The following is a 6035-nucleotide window of genomic DNA, read 5'->3' as shown; positions in this document are numbered from 1 at the left end:
CACTGGATACATCTTGCCATGAGGTTGGATTAAACACTGGTAACATCTTGCCATGAGGTTGGGTTAAACACTGGATACACCTTGCCATGAAGTTGGTCTAAACACTGGTAACATCTTGCCATGGAGTTGGTTTAAACACTGGATACATCTTGCCATGAAGTTGGTTTAAACACTGGATACATCTTGCCATGAGGTTGGATTAAACAATGGTAACATCTTGCCATGAGGTTGGTTTAAACACTGGATACACCTTGCCATGAAGTTGGTTTAAACACTGGTAACATCTTGCCATGGAGTTGGTTTAAACACTGGATACATCTTGCCATGAAGTTGGTTTAAACACTGGATACATCTTGCCATGGAGTTGGTTTAAACACTGGATACATCTTGGCATGAAGTTGGTTTAAACACTGGATACATCTTGCCATGGAGTTGGTTTAAACACTGGATACATCTTGCCATGGAGTTGGTTTAAACACTGGATACATCTTGCCATGGAGTTGGTTTAAACACTGGATACATCTTGCCATCGAGTTGGTTTACACACTGGTAACATCTTGCCATGGAGTTGGTCTAAACACTGGTAACATCTTGCCATGGAGTTGGTTTAAACACTGGATACATCTTGCCATGGAGTTGGTTTAAACACTGGATACATCTTGCCATGAAGTTGGTTTAAACACTGGATACATCTTGCCATGAAGTTGGTTTAAACACTGGATACATCTTGCCATGAAGTTGGTTTAAACACTGGATACATCTTGCCATGAAGTTGGTTTAAACACTGGATACATCTTGCCATGAAGTTGGTTTAAACACTGGATACATCTTGCCATGGAGTTGGTTTAAACACTGGATACATCTTGCCATGGAGTTGGTTTAAACACTGGATACATCTTGCCATGGAGTTGGTTTAAACACTGGATACATCTTGCCATGGAGTTGGTTTACACACTGGTAACATCTTGCCATGAAGTTGGTTTAAACACTGGATACACCTTGCCATGAAGTTGGTCTAAACACTGGTAACATCTTGTCATGGAGTTGGTTTAAACACTGGATACATCTTGCCATGAAGTTGGTTTAAACACTGGATACATCTTGCCATGGAGTTGGTTTAAACACTGGGTCCATCTTGCCATGGAGTTGGTTTAAACACTGGTAACATCTTGCCATGGCGTTGGTTTAAACACTGGTAACATCTTGCCATGGAGTTGGTTTAAACACTGGTAACATCTTGCCATGAAGTTGGTTTAAACACTGGACCCATCTTGCCATGGAGTTGGTTTAAAGACTGGTAACATCTTGCCATGGAGTTGGTTTAAACAATGGTAACATCTTGCCATGAAGATGGTTTAAACACTGGATACACCTTGCCATGGAGTTGGTTTAAACAATGGTAACATCTTGCCATGAAGTTGGTTTGAACACTGGATACACCTTGCCATGGAGTTGGTTTAAACACTGGTAACATCTTGCCATGGAGTTGGTTTAAACACTGGTAACATCTTGCCATGGAGTTGGTTTAAACACTGGTAACATCTTGCCATCGAGTTGGTTTAAACACTGGTAACATCTTGCCATGGAGTTGGTTTAAACACTGGTAACATCTTGCCATGAAGATGGTTTAAACACTGGATACACCTTGCCATGGAGTTGGTTTAAACAATGGTAACATCTTGCCATGAAGTTGGTTTAAACACTGGTAACATCTTGCCATGGAGTTGGTTTAAACACTGGTAACATCTTGCCATGAAGTTGGTTTAAACACTGGATCCATCTTGCCATGGAGTTGGTTTAAACACTGGTAACATCTTGCCATGGAGTTGGTTTAAACAATGGTAACATCTTGCCATGGAGTTGGTTTAAACACTGGTAACATCTTGCCATGGAGTTGGTTTAAACACTGGTAACATCTTGCCATGGAGTTGGTTTACACACAGGTAACATCTTGTGACACTTCTTCGAAAAGTTATCTTACTAGATCAAGCTTTCGCAAACAGTTGATCCTGAGAGATCCTAAAAAGAAAAGGTTAAAATATTCATTGAAAAATGTTTACACTATTTTATAACATATACTGAGTCAAATTAAAAACTTCACATTTTTAAAGTAATTCCATATGTGCTATACAACGGACAAATATATCAGAGAAGGTAATTTTTAATCATTAATGTCCAAAGAAGGATTTTAATTAACGGTGGTAACCATAATTTGTTCCAAGCACCTACGGTATTCGGTAATAACATCAACAGTTTAAATCATAAGACCCAAGCACGAGAATCTGATGGCACACAAGTTCAGTAGCGTGTATGGCCACCATGTGCGTTGACAACTGCCACACAACGCCTCCGCATGGACCTTGTGGTGCTTGTGAACACATGATTGGGAAGACGACGCCATTGTTGCTGCAAAATGGTGCCAAGATCTTGCAAAAACCTGTGGTTGGTTCTGGAGTGTGCGCAGACTTGTGCCAAGAGCATCCCAGACGTGTTCGATGGGATTGAGGTCGGGAGGCCTTGACGGCCAGTCCATGACGTTGACTCCCGTATTCTGAAGGAAATTCCTTGTCAAAATTGCTGTGTGGGGTCTGGCATTGTCGTGTTGGAAGATCAAACCGGGTCCACGTGCTGCCATAAAAGGCAGAAGTTCTGGTGCCAGTACCTGGTCGCGGTAAGCAGCAGCGTTGAGGTTGCCACGGTTGACAAGAAGCCTGGAACGTGCATTGCCACAGAAAAACACCCCACACCATGACACTTCCGCCTCGAAATCTGTCAACTTCCCGTACGCAACACTGGGCGTAACGTTCATGACGACGCCTCCACAACCTCGCCCTACCATCAGTAAATCGAAGATTAAATCGGGATTCATCACTGAAGACGACTTGATTCCAATTCCTCTGAGTCCATCGTAAGTGTCACTGTGCCCACAATTGACGTTGACGTCTGTGTAATTGAGTCAGAATCGGCCCGCAGTATGGCAGTCGTGCTTGAAGGTGAGCAGTTCTCAGACGGTTTCGAACAGTTTCCACACTCAGTCTACCCCTAAACAGTTCATTTCTGGTTGATGTAGCCGTCAAAAATCGGTTACGGAGGAGACGTAAGACAATCTGACGATCCTCTGCATGTGACGTCACACGTGGTCGACCTGGCCGAGGGCGATCAGCAGCGGTACCCGTTTGCTGTAGACGCGTCTGTAAATCATAAACAGCGACTTCAGCTACGGACGTTCCCGTCTGCAACATGCCGATGGCACGTTCACGTTGCACATTTGAAAGGCGTGGCATGACAAATGGCCGTAAAGACTTTTGTTTTCTTGTGTTTTTCTTTTTTGGGTAATGACAGCGAACAAGTATGGCTGAAAACACGTGTGGTATTATGGCCACGTGACCAGTTGCACGTGAAAAAATACTTTTGCCACTTTAGTGCTCTGCACATGATTTTGATCGATTCACCTGCACTAAAACGGGTGTTATCTGAAGACAATACGTGGCCATTACTGTTTAAATACACAATAAGTGCCCACAATGATAACTGGTCAAAATGTTAAAATTTTAGGATTGTGAAGTTTTTAATTTGGTTCAGTATATCATGTCAACATAATAACAAATCTTTCAAGAAGTCATTGTTGTGTGAACATATTACACGTTTTGTCTTCATACTATGTTTTCTACTTTTGTATTACATAAATATTCAAACTGAAATGTGCCATATTCTCATTCCTGATACTGAAGGTACCACATGTAATTTGTCTTATCTTCTGGGTTACATGTGCGCCTTGTGACAGTATAGGTACTTGCATTAATAGGTAGGTATATGCTACAACATTTTCTTTGCGCAGTGTTAATTGATCCTACATACTGACAAACCACCTAGGCGTCGCTAGGGGAAACTAGGATCAAGCTTATTGTAAGTAAGATTTTACATTTGTAATGAAATAATTTAATTATCCGGAAGACAACTACATGGAACTCGTGAAAATAGTTCCTTTGCCCCCGTCGCCAGATGAGAGAAAATTGATTTTTCACGAGACACACGGAATATCCTATTTATTATATACTTTGTGTGCAGATTGACTTTGTGTGTAGTTGTCTTCCGGAAAATTAAATTATTTCATTTCAAATGTAAAACCTTTAAATGTAAATGTTCCCTGCTTAACACACAGGGACGGTTCACCACCTCTTGTATTTGCGACTTCAAAAATAGTTTTGTGTTTGCAAAATCTAAAGAAATATAAACCAAAATATCCAAAAATATTTAGGGTCACGAAAAATCGTTATTATACATTTAGATATGATTGCATACAAAATCAGCTTTAACAAAAAATATTCTTGAAAACTACGAGACCGCTGTTGGAAGCGAAAGTAACAAAAATGGATATAAGTTTAAGATAATTCAGGTATAGAGAGACAATGTCATCTATTAGCAATTGCAGACCACATTTGAATAATATTTTGTTCAAACATATGGTAAATTCATTGAAAAAACATGTTGCTACATTTAATTGAACTTAACTATAAAATACAACAACAACAAAAAACTGTTGGCTATGTTTGTTTTGATATGTAACAAAACAATATACTTTTAATTGGTTAAAAGGGTTGGGACGTTAAATGTTCATGCAATAAAATATATGAATTAAGTGCACAAACGATTTGATGACAGAGACATCGAAGGCATAAATATAGTAAGACGCTACTTCATTGTGACATAGGCAGTATTAGCTATGACGACTTATCATACTTTATAGTATAGCTGTGATTAAATGTCCCTTAAATGCAAGTTTCAACATTCGAGATATATAACGAAGACTTCGACCACACATGAACTGTCTTGATGAACACCTGATATCGACAGGGAAAGTCCTCCTTGCCTTGGTTGAACTGTAGGCCTCGGGCTGACGCGATGAAACCATGTGACGAAATACGGATATCTGATTGGTTGTTTCCCATAACAATCACAAATCGGCCAACCGCGCCATTAGATTCTACGCTGTTTTCAAGGGGTGTATGCTGGAAATAATTTCTTTTCGGAGAGATTGCGAGTTCTTCCTTCTGATCGTTGCTTGAATTTTCACAAGACGTGAATATTATTGCGTCATATACCAGGTAGGTTTGTCGATATAGTGTGTTATGATCCGTAGACTCGATTGCTGGACACATGTGTGGACGGTGTAGAGTCTCGAATCTGACAAACCACAGGCTCTCTCGCGATGCCATAGCTAAAATTCGGAGAGATGCCGGGCTTGTTTTTTCGCAAGGTTACGAACTATTGCCTACGTCATAGTTGGCAGCAAATGCTGCTTATAAATGGTGATTATTAACTAGGATACTGGGCAACGCAAATTCGGCCGTTTACTGCGATGCAGAGAAGATGCGAGATGTCATTATGTAAATACACGCCTTGCAAGTTGCAGTTGGCAACATCGACCTCAACGCAGCGCCCTGTGGTCAGCCTTGAGGTCACTCATTCGTAAAGGGAAGGCGTTGGGTTCAGCTTGGTCACTGAGGGATACGCTTCCTCAGTGTTAAGAGTGATAAATGCATACAGAACAACATATCTGAACACAGGCTTGACTGTCTATTTATAAATCCAGCAAATAGATTTTTCAAGACAATGACTGCTTCCCATGTGATACCAGGATGGCGTGACTCATGCCTGATTGTAAACACTGTTATTTTCCAGACATGATGTGTAGGCCTATTTCATAAATTGAGGCATAAATAACTCAGAAAATATTACCACACATGAAAATGGAATTTTAGAAAAGCAGCAGCATTGGATGTATTAGGATTCTTAGACATGATGCTTTTTTAAATACCTAGGGTTTGTTTGAATTTGTATTAGGGACTGGTTATTTATAATTGGGCCAGTGTCCTCATGTAGGGGGGTGGGGGTGTCGCAAAAATATATATTTTTTTTTATAAATTTGAACATTATTTAGGGTCAGGATTTATTATAGGGAGGAGACATGAAAAAATGTTCCATTAAATGGGGGTATGGGTCAGCAAAATATAATACAGTACTAAGACCAGCGC

General features: G+C 40.3%; 1 protein-coding gene across 1 annotated transcript in view; it reads left to right on the top strand.

Moving 5' to 3' along the window:
• The first annotated feature begins 4983 nt into the window (after window positions 1-4983).
• Window positions 4984-6035, top strand: part of LOC139467953 (uncharacterized) — a 50635-nt gene continuing 49583 nt past the window's right edge. The window contains exon 1 of the mRNA XM_071249560.1: window positions 4984-5105. The gene's annotated coding sequence lies outside the window, so the exon portion shown is untranslated. The remainder of the gene's footprint in view (window positions 5106-6035) is intronic.

This window comes from Haliotis cracherodii, unplaced genomic scaffold, assembly GCF_022045235.1.
Source record: "Haliotis cracherodii isolate W230 unplaced genomic scaffold, xgHalCrac1.p SCAF_2, whole genome shotgun sequence".
In the NCBI taxonomy this organism is placed as follows: Eukaryota; Metazoa; Mollusca; class Gastropoda; order Lepetellida; family Haliotidae; genus Haliotis; species Haliotis cracherodii.
This window is presented reverse-complemented; position numbering and strand designations above follow the sequence as displayed.